The sequence below is a fragment of the Mustela lutreola genome, chromosome 10 (genome assembly GCF_030435805.1).
Source record: "Mustela lutreola isolate mMusLut2 chromosome 10, mMusLut2.pri, whole genome shotgun sequence".
NCBI lineage: Eukaryota > Metazoa > Chordata > Mammalia > Carnivora > Mustelidae > Mustela > Mustela lutreola.
Genome location: NC_081299.1, coordinates 81,904,623 through 81,922,138, shown reverse-complemented (window position 1 = coordinate 81,922,138; position 17,516 = coordinate 81,904,623). Strand labels below are relative to the sequence as shown.

The 17,516-nt window shown below is 35.8% G+C and overlaps 1 pseudogene; it reads right to left on the bottom strand.

Annotated features, from left to right (window-relative positions):
• Nucleotides 1-301: 301 nt before the first annotated feature.
• Nucleotides 302-17,516, bottom strand: part of LOC131810540 (bifunctional 3'-phosphoadenosine 5'-phosphosulfate synthase 1-like) — a 77,200-nt pseudogene continuing 59,985 nt past the window's right edge.

The window sequence follows — 17,516 nt, the reverse complement described above, 5'->3', positions numbered from 1 at the left end:
AAATAATCTAATTGTTAGAGGTGTCTTATAAAATTCAATGGACAAAGTTCTAGCCAAATTTACTGTTTAGTGGACTTTTCTTTCTGTTTTCAGGGGATGAAAAGTGAGATTCAATATATTTATAATTGGTTATAACTAATATAACAGCTTGAAAAAAATCACAAGATAGAAGCATAATATAAAAAGATAGGATTTTAAAATTTTGTTATAGAAATGTTACCTATAAGCAGTGTTGAAGATACTTGTAATCCCCTCTTGTTATTCAGTGAAGTGTCAAAGGTGATTTGACTGGGCTAACAGCTTAAGTTTTCTCTAAGGATTTGTAGTATTACTTCATCACAGTCCAGGTCTTGGGAGGCATGAAACCTTCAGGAGGTTTTTGGCCTTCTTCGGCAAGTTTGCACATTCAAGTTCCTGAAATAAATTCAAAGTCTTATTGGTGTTCAGGGTCATAGTAGTCTGTACACTTCTTTTTCTTATAACCTGCAACTCAGAAGGGTACTATTTTCAAGAAGATTAGGTCAGAGGCCACTGTCAGCACGTTGGCGCCATAAGTTGGCTCATAAAGATCTGTCCCTGTTTCTGAATAAGGCATGCCAGTAGGCTCTTGTCCAGCAATGTTAACATTGTCTCCTGCAATCATCCATGGTCTCTAATACCACTGGACTCCAGTTGGTCCTACATACATAGTGGGAGGTGGGAAGTTGGCCACTACTATTGTGTTAGGATATAGAACTCCTTCTTCTAGTGCTGAAGAATCCCGCTCATACACCCCATCAAAGTAACACCACTGTTCTTTGTCTAGGTACCAAGAGGGGGAAGAAGAAGGACAGGATGCCTATAACCACCCTCCAGAAGTTGCTTATAGGTATCCTGCATTAATAGAGCCTGTCTAGAACATAGGTTGCACCCAACCTAGCACGCACTGGGTTGCATAATTGAAATGCAATGACAGCCTCAGCATTCATATTTTCATATTTTAGCTGTAGCTCAATAGGAGTAAAACGATGCTCATCAAAACCATGATTCCAATAAATTCAGTTCAAGGCTTAAAGATCTCCAGTCAGCCAATCTCCTTGTTCCATAACCATCTTAATGTAAGAGTGGTTCTTGCATGTTGTTCCCACTGTCTGGCACCACAACCCTCTTTTCTGTGCTCAACAAACTTTAGCTTGTGAAGAATAGCTATACAGTGGCCCTCCTACATCAGAACAAATACAGACCAGTCATCCAGCCTCTTACCTTCCTGACTAGTCAGAACCATAGGCAATGCCCAGTTAATGATACCTCCATCCATAAGACAAAGAAAATGAAGGCACTGCAAGGACCCCCATTACAAGGACCCCCTCTCTCTCATAAAGCCATTCAGTGGGGTTTCCCAGCCTTCTGCTAAAACTTGCACCCACTGTATTTCCATTTTATTAATTTTCAATATTGGTAATATTTCTGCATCTGTTTTTGCCAGTTTAAGGTTTCTTTTCTAGCATCTACAGTTCTTTTGCTTAATAAGTGGCATCCACAGGTACAATATCCCATTCCTGTAGAAGTTCCATAACTTGTTGGACACAGTCATTTACATCACAGGAGTCTGTTTTCAGCAACAATTAAGGGGCCTCTGTTTCTTTCTTTCTTTCTTTTCTTCCTTCCTCCTTCCTTCCTTCCTTTCTTTCTTTTATTCAGAATCAATTCCAGTGAAACCTTTAATTTCCCCTGCCCTGTGCTTTTTTTGTTGCGCCCTTTGACGTCTCTGCATAACAAACATGCAGAGGAGCATGAATGAATACTTCAAAAAAATAAAAACAAAAACAAAACGTAAACCACGAAATTCTACTCCTGAAACCAATATTGCACATGTAAACTAACTAGAATTTAAATAAAAAGTTTTAAAAAAGGTAACATGTGTTATTGCACACAAGCCTGTAGTTGTATTGATTTATACATAGGAATGACCTGCCAGGATATAGGGTTTGTGTCTGCTCAGCTTTTGTTAGTAAAGCTGAAGAATATTCAGTGTGGTTAAGTCAGCTGAGACTCCCATTAGCAGAATTTTCCATTGCCCTCTCCTTGTCAAAACTTAGTATTGTCATTAAAAAAAAAATCTTTAGTCATACTAGTTTGAGTACAGTGGTATCACTTAATGATTTTAATTTGCATTTATCACAGCAAAGTTGAGCTCCTTTTTATATCATTTGTCATTTAGATTGCTGCTTTTGAAAAGTGCCTCCTTGGCCCTCCTTCTTATTTTCCTATTGGGTTATCTATTTGTTTCTTGGATTTGTAGGAGTTTTAATATGTTCCAGATAAGAGTTAAAAACATAAAATACAACATATGTCACAACACAAAACATAGTTGCTATCGACTCTACTTCTGTAGATAATCATGGAGCTTAAGTTGGGTTGCTGCCTTCCACAATGCATTTTTTGTTCCCATTATTATCCATGTTGGTGGATAGTGTTTTTTATTTGGTGGGGTGACCCAAACCTTTATTCCTGTAGGATTTGAGTCCTTAATGATCCCATTTTTATTGGATTATCATAGTTTTCTGTAGTTCAGAATTACTGAGCTCACAGAATACTAAAATGCCATAGTGAATTTTCTGCCTCCAGTAAGTTTGTACCAATTGGATAGCAGCAACCCAATTTCCACTTGTAATCATGATCTGTCATCAGACTATTCAGTGATGTCTTTTTTGTCTGTTACATGGTGCAAGGATCCAAAAATTTCAGAAGGCAATCTCAGCTTTTAATTTAAGATGACTATGACTTTGTATCCTAGTGGATACAGTTTCATTATTGGATACCAGCATTCCTCTGTTGGACACTAACATTCCCCAAAGCAAATTTGAAGGGAAGAAAAACCTCCTCTGGTAGGTTATTGGCATAATATTGAGAAGGACCATCCTCACCTGTATAATTTGATCCCTGGATCTGTTAGTTCTGGCCATAGGAGAGAAGTGCTAAATATTGGCTTCTGTTTTAAGAATATACTTCATGTTCTATGCCAGAACCCTATCCTCTCATGGTGTTTACTAGCTAACTCTATAACCATGCTAAAAGGCCATCAATCACACTGTTTTGTTTAGCTACCTGCTCTGGATGGGAGGGTGGGGGAACATGGTAAGGCCAGTGAATTATGTGGGCATAAATCCATTGCCACACATCTTTTGCTATAAATGTGTCACTCATTGTAAGGTTATATTGCATTGAATGCCTGGCTGTGATAAGGTATTTGGAAGGATAGTATTAGCAAAAGTACTGTGGAAGTTTCTGTATTTGAAATATGTCTGTGAGGACAATCACTGTCTCTTCTATGATAGAAATGTTTATTGCAATCAACTGCCACCAGGAAGTAGACCAGTCTCCTAGGGAATGGGTGTCATATCAACCTGCTTTTGGCAGATTGGCCACTTGGTGTGGTGGTAGCAAGACCAGCCTTTATGAGGAGAAATTCATGTTACTGAACACATGAATAGCTGTCAGGATCCTGGCCTTCACAAATACTGTAGATATGGCTCATTTGAGCAAGCACTGACATGGCTGGATAAAGAGGCTGACTGATAGCCACTGGAAAGGACAGCTTATTGAAAGGACACCTGATTATTGAAAGCATTCTCCACAGAGGATTTATTCTGGTGGAATAAAAATTTACATTTTGTACTCTTTCTAAGAAGTTCTATATAAACCTCCCTCATAAACCATCACTCATATAGCTTTATTCTTTCCATGTCCCTAACCACTTAGATAATCTATTGGCCACTGCTCATGAATCAATATAGATCTGCACTTAAGGCTAGCTTTCCTTCCATGCAAAATAGATAGTCAGATGTACTATCTTGATTTCTGCCCACAGGAAATATTTACCTTTTCTACTTACTTTATTATTTATATATGAATTAGTGGCTCTGTAGGTTAATTTACACAATGGCACACTTTTTCTTATTTCATTTTTTCACATTTGTATTGCAGAGGCTACCTGTTGCCTTACACACATTCTTTCAGGGGTTACCCCTGAGTTGGACTATACTAAAGTGATGATCAACTCTAGCTTAAATGACCATACTAAGCAGTTCTATCTGTAAACCATGGTCTTGATTTTTCTTCACCCACTGATTGATCATAAGAAAGTCCTATCTGATTCCATGTGTGGGTTATAACATAGTCAGTGAAACTGTATCAGCAAATTCTTGGAACTCTGAACCACCAGCCAATGAAGTTAACTTGTGCCTTACAAATCTGTTTGGGCACCAAGCTGAGTATATCATTTCTTTTTTACAATGTAATATTATAGTGTACATCTAATTGATAGTTTAGTGAATCAGATAACTTCTGATTTATTAGATTACAAATCACTTGGGTTTCATAGATAAAAGTTCAGGAACATCAAGGCCAATAAGCTAGTCAAGAACTCTTTTTCAAAACAACTATAGCTAGCTAAGGTCATTGCTTCCTTCCCAACTCTTAGTGGTCTTAGTTATAATCCATCTGTTGGGATTGGTCAAAGTTTCATATGGTATCGCTGTTTGCCTCAGACACTTTCAAAGCCTTTGGGCCCAGAAGATTACAATGCCAATAAAAAGGGTCACTTTGCACAGAAAAACCTGGGAAGTCTAAGGTTACCAAGCCTTTGGGAGGGAACATAAATCATGTCCCCTCCCAAAGAACATGGTTTATGTTCCCTCCCAAACACAAAGAAAATCAGCAAGTTATACTTCTTCATGGTGGTCAATAAAATTTACAACGTTTTTTTTTTTTTTTTAATTAGGGAGAGGATATGCTGACAGCCCCCAGATGATTGGACTCCTAGAATATGGTATATTCCTGAAGTGTTGTAGGCCTTATTTCCTAGTCTCTGGCATGCATATGTCTTACTAAGGCATCTGAAGTGCTTGCTGCTTCCTGTTCATTAGATCCAGTTAGCATAATGTCATAAATGTAATGAACCAGTGTCATGTTCTATGGGATATCAGATCAGGGGCTCAAGACTATATTATGACAGCACAGGAGTTGACATAACCCTGAGGCAAGACCATAAAAGTATATTGTTGTACCTGTGAAGGCAAACTATGTCTGATTATCTTTGCTGAAGGGTATAAGAAAAAAAAAAAAAAGCCAGGTCAATCAGGTCAATTGCTGCATGCTAGCTGCCAGGGGCTGGGTTGATTTGCTCCATTTAAGATATCACATCTAGAAATGCACCTGTGATTGGTATCTCCACCTGATTAAGTCTGTGATAATCTACTTTCATTTTCTACGACCCATTTGGTTTGTGAACTACACATACAGCTGTAAGAAATTGGGATATTATAGGAATATTTAAAGTCTTTGATGGTTTTACTAACCTCTAATGACTCTGAGAATGCAGAATTGCTTTTGGTTTACTTTTCTTGACTGATGTGGAGGAAGGCGGGGAGTTCCATGGGTTTTCATTTGTCATTTTCTACCATAATAGATTACACTCAAAATTTCTACTCCTTCCCACTAGGACCCTGATTTTAGCACAGGACATTTAAGCACTCAATCTGTACTGCCATTCCACAACCTTTATAACCGGGCTTTGGGTTTAGTTTATATCTATTCTCCCCTGAGACTACGGAAGATGAAAGATCCTTCAGAGCTATCATTAGGGCTTTATGATTTTCAGTCCTGATTCTGAATTAGAAATTCATGACCGTCAATTTTTTTTTTTTCCTGGGGTAATCTCTATGGGGTCATCTGAAGCATCCAGCTGATCTCATAATCATTATAATCATTATTGATGTCACAGCAATCAACCAACACAGCCATTTGTTCTCCCAATGTCTAATCTCCTTTTGTATTTCCTCCCATGCCACCATATTAAGTAAGCACCTGGAGGCTACTAAAAGTGGAAGGCTATTAGTACTGCTAAGCCTGAAAAGGTAAAGGAAGGGAATGGTTACTAGAACTAGAAAGGACTATATAGAGAAGGATAACTGGCAAGAGCTGTAGTCTTTGGCAGGGGGACACAGTCACCCACTGTAATACAACAGAGGAAAAAAGTAAGAAAATAAATACCTAAACTCATTCTCTCCCATTTTATAATATCCTTTCTCCCAATGCCCAAACCAAACCAGAAGCCAGTGGTTAAGGGAGCCCACTAATGCAGTCCAATGGCTCAGCCTTCTGCCCAGAATGGAGAGGAGAAGGGTGGAGGGGGCCAGCAAAAGTATCTCACACCACCTAACTCTTCAATTGGGAACTCATCTTTTGTTTCATGACTCCCAATGTTATTTCCCCAAAGAAGTTTTCCTAAAGCTCTAAATGCAAAATTATAAAAAGCCTCAACTATCTTCACTCTTAGTATACTGTTGTATTTTCTCAATTGGATTTGTTACAGTATGTATTTATATATTAATTAGTGGCTCTGTAGGTTAATTTACATGATGGCACACTTTTTCTTATTTCATTTTTTTCACATTTGTATTGCAGAGGCTACCTGTTGCCTTACACATAGTAGGTACTTATTAAATATTTGTTGAAAAAATGGATGAAATAATTAGGGCCATGCAAATTGGTGTGTGGCCTTAACTGCCATACATAATATTTCTTTTAGAAAATGTGTTCTCAAATATAAATCATTGATATTGCCATGAAATTTATGAAACACAGAATGCTTGTAAATCATGACCAATCTGTGTGCATAGTTTATACCCAATCTCACGTGGTAGCTAAAAATATTTTTTATCAACTTCTATGTCTTCTAAGTTCTTATAAAAATTATAATGTTTCACTTACTGTTGAATCTAGACAAGTATTGGTATAGTGGTTTCATCCTTGGAGAACTAATGGACATTTCTGGAGGAATGAATAAATGTTTTTGGAATTTTGAAAGACTTTACACCACTAATTGCCTGCTTATGGGGAACCCAGAGATAAATGCAGAATAGGAAGGAAACTAACAAACACTACAGTATGTGCCAGAGAGGATGCTAGATGCTTTATATACATTACTTGATTAAATTTAGGATCGTAACACAGTAAATAGATACTTTCATTTTACATATTAGAAAATGGAGGCTCAGAGAGGTTAAATGGTGGAAAAACTTCAGAGGACTGTTTCTGTAGGAACAATTTTTTTTTTCCTGTCTCGGAGCATGGATTCACAGAGGTATATGCCAACCATCAATATACATTTGTATGCCAAGTATAGACACTGGCATATTTCCTTAATAAATATCTTTAAGTTTTTATATTTTATTTAACAGCACATGGAGAAAATTGCATCTTTTAGGCGATGCTTTATTTTATCAATCAGTAAAATATATTTTTAAGAAGAATGATTCACAAGAATTTGCTCATTAGTATCAAACTTCCAAGTCAAATAATTTAGCAGGTATGAAATCCAAAACTTTCCTGGTAGATTTTATTAATTTTTTATTTTTGTAGCATGTCAGCATTAATTGATACCAGGACTGAATGCTGTTTCTCTGATGGCAGTTATCCATTGTGTGAGGCTGTATTATGGAATGATGTCAGTATTTTTTGTCCTATCAGTTTCATGAGGAACTAACTTGAAATGGTTTTCTTTGGTGGTTCTAACATATTTCAAAAAGATTAACAGTTTGTTATTGTCCTGCTATGGAACCATGGGAAATTATCTAGTCAGCCTTTGGCAATGTTGAAACATTTCACATGGGTAATTTAATGGTGACTCAACTCCATATATACGATTAGTATCTGCAGACAACATCCAGTGTATTATAATTCAATAAGGGAATTAGATCTAGCAATAAAAGTGCTTTGTGCACAATGCAACAATTAAGCATTATTTTAATGGTTCAAAACATTGAAAAGATGAGTTCTAGCTAAATTTGTTGATTGAATTAGTTAATTCTGAGTCTTACTTTTTTTATGCTACAGGGTACTTTTACTTGTAGAAAAATTTGCATAAAGCTATGATATCTGTGTTCTTTAACTTATAACAGTATTGTGAATTATGTGGGCAAGATCTTATTTATTTTTCGTGACTGTGGAAGCTGATACTCAAATAAATTGAGTGCTGTGGCCAAGGTCAACAATTATCTACTAGTAGAGCTCAGAGCAGAGCTCTGATCTCCTGATCATTGTTCACTTTTAATTGTTTCAAATTTTGTGCTAAGCTAGTTGGGTACAAACCATAAAGATAAAATGAGCATGATCTGCATTCAATATTAACAGTAAACTAAATGTCTAATAAAATTAATCTGACATGCTTAAAGATATGCATAAATGTTATTGTCTTGCATAGTGATTAGGTATAGATTCTAAGACATTTGGATAAATTACAATAATTAGTATTACTTTTCCTAAGATACAATTGTCTCCTGGGACACTTGGGTATTCCATCAAATACATAAATGTAGTCAAGTGACCAGACCTGCTATCTAAGACTCCTCAGGAGACAAAGATTAACAGATAGCTTCCCTTTAATAAGACAAGTGACAAGATGAAAATATCTGTAGGTGGGGCTTTTAACTTAGAAGCTACTGGAACATTTAAGAGGAGTGAAGACAGGGATGGATTATGTGAGAGATTTGTAATAGAAGGGGCATAAAGAAGGGCAGTGTTTGGATAGAGAGGTTTGAGTCTATGGTTGAAATGTGTGGATGCTTAGGAATTACTAGCTTTCTCATTTGAACAGGTCATGTCTTTGGGGCGAAGGACAATTTAAGATATTCAATTGCAAGGACAGACTATTCCCCACCAAATGAGCCTAATTAGATGACCTAAAATTCTAAAATCTAAGGTTTAGTGAAAACTATGCTTATGGTTGCTTGTTCTTTACTGTTTAGTATTTAACATGCATTATTTTATGATTTTGATTCACATAATAAGTAGTTACAAGATGTATCAATCATTTTAGCATTTCCTTCTCCCTTTTTTCTTTTTTACTACAATAAAAATGCAGTGTGATTATTACCTGTCACATATGTTCCAATGTATGACTTTAGGAATTCAGAGTGCGAAATAAGAGATATTGATCTAATAAAAATAAGTAAAAGGCATATGGTCACTTACTAAGAACTAACCCAAGAACAACAACGGAGCTAAGATACACATAATGTATACACAATGTAGAAAACCCACTATCTCTATCCTCTGTGTCAAGAAATTTACAACTTTTCGTAGTAAAACATTGGCACCTGAATGCTAAGTTTCATTTTTCTGGATTTCTCTGTACAACAGATAAAATTAGTAGAATATATGAGGGAAATTACTGCTCCTTTCATTTTTCTACTTATTGCCCAGTGATAATGTGTATATATGTCAGTGTCCTTTAGCATTTTTTTTTTTTTTTAAAGATTTTATTTATTTATTTGACAGAGAGAAATCACAAGTAGGCAGAGAGGCAGGCAGAGAGAGAGAGAGGAGGAAGCAGGCTCCCTGCAGAGCAGAGAGCCCGATGCGGGACTCGATCCCAGGACCCTGAGATCATGACCTGAGCCGAAGGCAGCGGCTTAACCACTGAGCCACCCAGGCACCCTGTCCTTTAGCATTTTTAACAAGTATTTGGATGAAGCTAGAGTCAATGAGAAAATAAACAAATTCAAAATATTATTTTTAATATTATTGCAAATATATATGTATGTATATATATTATGTATACATGTTTTAGATTTTTTACCTAACATAAATATTTTAAAAATTAATTATTAAAAATTGTTATAAAGTGCTCTAAAATGTCAACAAAATATTAATGAAGTAAATACAGATAATATCAAAATGAAGTAAAATTCAGCTACAAATAAATCTTAATCCCAAAGGCTAGTTTCATACTGTCTCAAGATTCAGTACTTAGTTTTTAGTAGTTGCACGTTTCTGAGCCCTAAGTGGTAATACTTAGACATGATTATAATTTCATTTATAGATGTGAACTGGATCACTCACTTATCCATCATTGAGTTACTCAGCTTTAACACAGCATGACAACATATTAGATATTTAATCAGGAAAGTCAGGAATTGAGTTTACAAAAAAAGACAGAAAGTCTTATTTTTTGAGAAATTTTTACAAGTTGGACATTCATTAAACATCACAGACAGTTACAAGGTAATATAAGAAGTAATAAAACACACACACATGTGCTAACCCATAACAACAATAGCCATTGAATAAAGACTAGTTATATCCCAGGAAATTTGTGAAATGCTTTACATGCATCTAATCTTCAGAGACACCCTGTGAGGTAAGTGTTAATCCCATTTTAGTTATAGGGAAACCAAGGCACTAAGAGATGAAGTACCTAGCTCAAGGTTATACAGGTTTGCTAATCCTGGATCCAGTCTTAAATCTTCCAGTGTTCAAAGACCTTATAGGTCCTCATTGGGTCATGCTGTCTTCCCAAAGCAATGCAGCCTATCAGATTAAAACTTGAGAATGGAGCACCGTCCAGATGACAATTTAGGATTAAATTTCTCCTTGTTTCTAAGATCAGAATACCCTTTCTGGAAAAGGAGTTATTTGAACAACACTTTGAGGAAAGTTATGGGTGTGGAATGGAGTTGATGGTGAAGAAACACATTTCCAGAGAGGACTATGATGTTAGATAAGGCACTAAGCAGTGTGAAAAATGGAAGTTAAAGCCAGGACCTGGAGTTAATGTCAGTACCCAGAGGGTTAGGTCAATACTGTAGAGGAGTGTGGGGCAAGTGATAATAGAGTGGTGTAAGAACTCCAGGAGTGAGTGGTTCAGGAAATGAGCCACCTGATGGTGGGGGCTTGGGGCAGTGGATCATGTGTGTACAGGAAGTATGTGAGACAACCAGATTAGTCAGGGCCAGGAGTCAGAAACCAAGAATTAGTAACAGAGAACTGTCTTGGGCCAGAATCAGAAGAGAACTATTAATGAAAGTTTCTGAGTTTTCAGAGGAAATTAATAATTGAGTATAAAAAGGAATCATAAAGGGGGAAAAAGTAGAACTAAAGTTTATTCAGCATAATGAATCTTAAATATTCTGCCAAGAGATGCTAAGGCATATCACAATTGTTATATTATTTGCTGCTTATGACAGACTTTCAATGTATATATTGTTATTTGGAAATGAAATAAATTGACCTCAGAATGCTGAAGGAACTTGCTAATACTCACATGACTAGTGTTTAGTGAGGTCAAGATAGACACTGTTCAAGTTTGTATGCTTAAAATGCATACATTTTTCCAAATAACAAACATTTATTAAGCATGGAATATTAGCAAGGAACTTTCTGAGCACTTCAGAGTTGCAAGAATGAGTTAGTTTCTGCCCTCAGAGGATATACAACTCAACAGAAAGATGCCAGAAGTTCAGTTTTATATCTGTAATTGCATTCAGCTTTGTATTTGTGTCTTTACCAAGCATTTGGTTACAGTCTTTATCCTTGAGTAGGAGGCTATTGACAAATCTTTCTTTGATCCAGTCATTCAAATATTCCTACATAAAATGTTTTATTTTACACACACATTCTGTAAGATATAGATACATCGATTTTGGTAGTTTCCTTTAATTTATTTGCAACTTCTTCAGTGTGATCTCATTTGGGGAGAAAATCAGCTTCTACTCTGTGAAACTGTTTCAGAGGCTTCCCACTGTGCTGATTCTTGGCATATAATAATAGGATTGATACCCATATCATTTCATTACTCCTCCTTTAGGCAGTACCTTTTTCACTGGAGATAATTCATAGTTGTTCATCTATAAAGAGATTGTGAGTGCTTTTTAAATTTATTCAAGAAACACTTAAGTAATTGGGGTCTATTAATATTGTGATAATAAAGCTTTGTAAGATGGTGAGTGAAACAGTATGTTTGCCTCACAGTTAAAACTTTCCCTTAAAGAAATAGTCCAAATATCAAATCCAACATCACCTCTTTTCAATTAAAATGATTCACAGAACTCAAAGGAAATACAATGATTCTAATATGTCGTAAAATAGAATCAATCTCCATATTGAGTTCTGTTTCCACAGAGGTATGTCTTATAGAAAATTTTTTTTAAAGATTTTATTTATTTATGACAGAGAGAGATAGCGAGAGGAGGAACATAAACATGGAGGGGAGAGGCTGGAGAAGGAGAAGCAGGCTCCCTGCTCAGCAATATAGGGCTCGATCTCAGGATACTGGGATCATGTCTCAGGTTGAACACAGACACTTAACGACTGAGCCACCCAGGCACCCCGAGATATGTTTCTAAAATTAAAAAGATTATATGTAAAAGGAATTGTTTTCATGTGATACTTTGATACTACCTTTAAGAATAAGGAATCTGGGATCTTCATGTGTCTTTGAAGTGTGGTATATGATCTTTAACACTTTATAAATATTCTTCAAACACTAATTTTTTTTCTTTCACTTCCATGCATTCATTTTGAAAAAAAAGGATTATTCACTATCTGTTTAGAAATGTGAATGTTTGGCATATTAATATATAATTATCAAATTTTTAAAACTATCTCCAAAACACCATGATGAAGGAAAGGTACTTGAAGATATTGTAAGACGATAGCAATTTCTTGCCAAAATTTGTTTGATCCTAGTCTGTTGGGAATTAAATAAAAAGGAAAACTTCAGTTTTCTCTGATGCACAGTTAGCTTTAAAATGAAAATATAAATTTCCTTTGTTTTTACTTGGTAATATTTGTCATATCTTAAGTATTTTCCAACTCCGTTTTGACTTGTATGAGTCATTTGACTTGAATAATTTTATGACCCAAGAGATTAAGTTTTATAAGCCCATTGAACAAAGTCCTCAAAATATATATACCTCAGACATGTATGTGGATGTACACACACATGCACATATGGCATACTTATTCAGAAGTGGTTCAATTCAAAATAAGTGGCCAGGGAAAATTAAGGTCATTAAGGCCCATATCCATTACCTTTATTTTCCATTGAAAACCCTCTACCTTTATGTTCTTCCCTGTATATAATTTTCTTTCTTTCCCTTAATCACCAGATTTTTAAAGGTGTGTACATACTTGCTATATCCACTTACCGATTCTAATGAAACTGTTGTGCCTTAGGTCCCTTTCCCAAGCCATATGACACCTTTTTTCCTCGAACTGTCAGGTTATTTAACACTTTTAACCAACACTTCCTTTCTGAAACTCTTTCTCTCTAAGTGTTAACACTTTCTGAGGTTTACTATTGCCTCTGGCTTCTTAGTCTTCCTTTAATCTCAACATGACTACTTGTCCTATAAAATGTTAGAGTTCTCAAGGGTTATGCCCTGAACCTTCTGCTATTCTTTATATATTATTCCTGCCTGGGCTCATTCCTGCTCATGGATTTGATCACAATTTATATATAAAAGATCTCTAATGAATATTCTTGTGCCATGACCACTCTGTTGAGACCTAAAGCCATGTTACACAATTAACTTACTACTACGTATCTCCACCTAGCTGCTGTTATGACCATTTGAAAGTCACCATGACCAGAACTATCCCCAGTAATTTTTTATTCTATATTTTTAATTATTGCTAAACATACCATATTTTAGCTTGGTGGCAACTATATGACCTTGAGAAAGTAATTATTATTATTTTTTTATCTCTAAGTCGTAGTTTCCCTATATGTAAAGTGAAAATAATATAATTTCAATCTTTTTAAAAAAGATTTATTTATTTATTCATTTATTTATTAGAGACACAGAGTGTGCAGGGTGGGGAGGGGAGAGGAAGAAGGAGAAGTTCAAGCTCAGCTTGGAATCTGACATGGGGTTCAATCCCACAACCGTGAGATCACGACCTGAGCCAAAAACAAGAGTTGGATGCTTAAGTGACTGTGCCATTAGGGTGCCCGTCCATAGGTTTTTATAAGGATTTAAAATCAGTTATTATGTAATCCACAATAATGAATGCTAACTACACAGAAGGTACAATCGAATGAAGCAAGTACTAATACTGTCCTCATTTCATAGCAGAAGAACGGCACAATGAGGTTAAGTAAATTGCCGAAAGTTATCTAGTCAATTTGTGATTAAGCAGGATTTGAATGAAATCTTGGTCTACAGTCTGGCTGCTTAATTGCTGAACTACCCTGTCTGATGATATATATGAAGTATATAATGCAGTCCTTAGCACATACTTACTAGATATATCAAAATCAAAGGTTTGTGGAGGAGGGCTTTGAATGTTCTGGAAATCTGCATTAAAAAAAAAAACTCCTTGGTGAAGCTAATATTCAATCCAGGTTAAGAACCAAAATAGTAGACTCTCAAAAATGTTTGTTCCTTTCATTCAAATGAAAATAATTGAATCAGTTTGACCCCGTGAACAGTTTCACAAATGCTATAGCCATTAAGCCTAAAGTAGCTTTTAGGAAGGCTCTATCAGAAATCCTCTTTTGGAAGAGCAATAATAAAGACACACATATATTAAAAAGTCCTCAGTTATTCATATAGCCAGAAGCATTTAATTCATGCATTGTGTTTTCATTTATATTGCATGATTTTATCCTTAGGAACAAGAGTCTTAAAAATACTAGGCTTGTGTATAACCTAGAGAAATCACTTTCTTGAGATCATTAAGATGATAGGTAGATATTCCATCTGGCCTAAAAATGCTTCATTTTACCTTTCCCCATCCACCAAAGCATATGCTTTCTCTTCTAGCTATCAGTGCTTCCTCCAGTTGTTTCTCATATGATTAGAGTAGGGGATCTCATCTTTCAGCATATATGTCCAGAAATAAAAAATAGACCAACAACACATATAAAAGAAAGTAATTATAGTAAATTCTGGCCCTTTTTTCAGGAGTCCTATAGTGTGTGTGTGTGTGAGAGATAGAGATAGAGAGAGAGGGAGAGATACACACCTCCAGTACAGACTTTATTGTTCAGACATAACTAGATTTTTGCTGTTGTTTGTAAGTAGCAGGATATAATGCTTTCTAGCACAAGCAGAAAGGAAATTACTTGGAATGATTTGGGGTGGCTTAATGAAATTGGCATATAGATGTAAGATCCAAATAGAAAGGAACTGGGGAAGCTATGAGGTCAATAGATCATCAGAAGTTCACAGGGCTGAACCAATCCACCCTCTTTTCCTAGTCTGGTGTTATTTTAATTGGGTTTCAGTGTCCCAAAGAGAACAATAGGCTTAACTGAGTTCCCACCTCCATCAACTGGGCAAAGCACCTCTAGGTGGTTACACCAAGACCATACACAGTGGAATAGAAGTGAGTCTCTTCCAAAGGAAACTGGGCATGCTGCTAACAAGACAAAAAGAGAATGGAGGGGACACTCCAAAGCTACAACTATTCCTTCTCTTCTTAATGCTAAAAATATCACAAATGGTCCTCATGTAAAAATATATCATGTGATTTTATTTTCTATTTATTGTCTTCTAATTAAGGTTCTTAAGTCTTTACTGAATATTTGCAAATAGCTTTTAATGAGATGTTTATTCTTATTGTGCCAGAAGTTCCTCTAGGTTTTCCTCTTTATAGATAATCCCATCTTTTTTATTATAAAACATTAGTTTTTAAAATGTTTTTAATTTTTTTTTAAAGATTGTATTTATTTATTTGACAGAGAAAGACACAGCAACAGAGGGAATATAAGCAGGGGGAGTGGGAGAGGGAGAAGCAGGCTCCCCACAGAGCAGGGAGCCCAATGTGGACTCCCTCCTAGGACTCTGAGATCATGACCTGAGGTGAAGGCAGATGCCTAATGACTGAGCCACCCAGGTGCCCCAGTTTTTAATTATTTTAAATTAAATTGATATACATGTTATAGTAGTTTCAGATGTACAATATAGTGATTCAACAACTCTGTACATTACTCACTGCTCATCATGTGGTAAATATACCCTTAATTCCCTTCATCCACTTTACCATAATTACATTAGTTTTAAATGTCCCTAAATGGTCTTAAAACTTTCTGATCACAGTTGGCTTGTTTCCTGATATCTCTTCTTGAACACATCATTTTCATGTCTATCCGAACTCACTCTGTAGCTAGTTTTGGCCTTAATATTTAGGTTTTGGCCTCAGGGATATGGGAGACTATGATACATGCTGTTTCTGGAATTTCTTCTTCATGAAAAGGATATGGGCTTTCTTCTATCCTTGTGAAGAGAAGCCACATCTTAGACCATGAGATTGAGGGACCCATCCAGAGGATAAAGAGCAGGACCTAGATAATATCTACGTCCTAGGGATCTATGGAACTGCCATTATCAGTCATGAAACTAATTATATCGGACTTTTATGTGAGAACAAAATAAATGCCTATCTTCTTTAAACCATTGTTATTTTGGGTGTCTATTACATATAACTATGTATCCCCATTAATACAGTCATTTAGTATTCCTAATTCTAATGTAATATGGCATACCTATGTATATATACATATTAGATATAATACTAAACAAATGATACTGATACCAAGAATCATAATACAAAATTCAATCTAATCTCTTTATTGTCACAATATATGAGGTCTCTCTCTCTCTCTCTGTGCATGTGTGTTTTCTTAGTCTGCCTCTGTGTCCGTGTCTGACTATATTTTCCAAGCCTGGACTTGAGACTATTTTCAAATGTTGGAGAACAGGGTCTAGAGGTTAGGCATTGACATTTAAACCACAGTGTTTTGTTTTTTAAGAGTTGTATTTTGGTCACCTTAATGTACTTTTTTATTGCTGAAAAGGAAATAAAAATTTTAGATTTTGTTAGAGAGATTTAAATCAATGGGAGGAAAACCATTCTGCATGATAATTTTGAAGGGTCTTCAGTTTGAGTGGAATTGCAATGAGGAAGGTTATATTTCACTAGAAAAATGACTTTGAAATATAAATATACATATGTTTCTTTGTTTAATTTGTTACTCTCTGAAGACCAAGGCAGAAAGCTGATGATAGGAAGAGAAACTACAGGCCAGTATTCCCCCCTTGGTGGCTGAGGATCCTAAAAAGGCCAAGAATAAGAGTGTTTAACCTGGATATCCTGATAAAGACATTCGCCTAGACCAGGAACTGGTGAACCATAGTCTGCTGGCCAAATCTAACCCAAGGCCTGTTTTTGTGAAATTTATACACTGAAAGTGATTTTTACATTTTTGAAAGGTTGAGGACATGGGGAAAGAGGTAGGGGTTGGGGAAGGTGGTGCTAAAGAACAACAACAAAAAGGTATATATAGCAGTACCTGCAGGAGAGATGTATGTGAACTGCAACATCCAGATATTTACTTTCTGCTCTTTTACAGAAAAAGCACTAATCTCTGTCTTAGATCCACTAACTTCAACAACATAGAGTATGCTGAAGTGGAGTGTGTGACTCACAAAGGTTGTCCTTGCATATAGTAGAATTACAATGTTTGCTGATTAAATGAATCCGTTACTGAATGGATACTGTGTTTTCAATGACAATTAAAACAATGGATGACATATCATTTATTCACCAGTAGACACCGTCATTTGAGTGTATAGTATGGTGAAAGCAATGCAAGTGAGGAATACTTGAGAATGGAGTTGTAATATAGGGTTTGTATAATCTCACCCAGTAGCATTGTTTTATGGTTTGGATGTTGATTAGAGCTT